Source organism: Populus euphratica, unplaced genomic scaffold (assembly GCF_000495115.2).
Source record: "Populus euphratica unplaced genomic scaffold, PopEup_1.0 scaffold1106.1, whole genome shotgun sequence".
NCBI classification, from domain to species: Eukaryota; Viridiplantae; Streptophyta; class Magnoliopsida; order Malpighiales; family Salicaceae; genus Populus; species Populus euphratica.
Window position 1 is genome coordinate 2,462 of NW_011500988.1, and position 795 is coordinate 3,256.

A 795-nucleotide genomic window follows, 5' to 3' on the forward strand; every position below is an offset into this window, starting at 1 on the left:
ATCTTAATTTGTTTCGACCTTTGCTCTTTATGTTCTTTCCCACTTTGCAGCATGTTGCACTAATATTTTTTTTTGGATTTAATGCTTAGGAGGGCAACTTTCCATTCATTTGTGCTTCCAATTTCCCTACACTTGAAGCTTTTTGCCCCATCTGCTTTTTCAGGTTGTGAATACTTGACCTTGTTTCCTGTTGAAAAGACATGACATTTTGTTGCAAGGTAACAGTATTAGAAGCCAAATTCTCATCATCTCACGAAGATCATCACTAGATGACGACCCCATAACATTGGAGTTTGTGAATGGAGGGGGTTGTCTTACTTGATAATTCTGTTTGGGCTGAAATCTATGGGGATGGAACTGTCGGCCTTGATTGCCTTGTTGGGATGGGTTGCCATAGCGTAAGTTGGGATGATCTCTCCATCCGGGATTGTACGTGTTGGAAAAGGGATCATATTTACGCTAAGGTTGTCTATTGAATGTTCCATCAACTGCATTAGCTTGTTCAATGTAATCTTCTCGCATTGTTGGGCACATATTCGAAGCATGTCCTTGTAAGGAACATATGCTAGAAACTTTCACCTACTGCACATTTCCACAAGCCAAAGAACACAAAAGAGAAGATCATTAACTTTATTTTCAAGGTTAGAAATACTTACCTTATTTAATCATTTGTTGGAGAAGTCTCTATGAGTGCCAAACTGTTTTGAGTTAGCTACCATGTTTGAGATCAATTGGTGTGCGGCCTCAGGTGCCTTATCCACCAATATGGCTCCACTTGCAGCATCAATGATACTA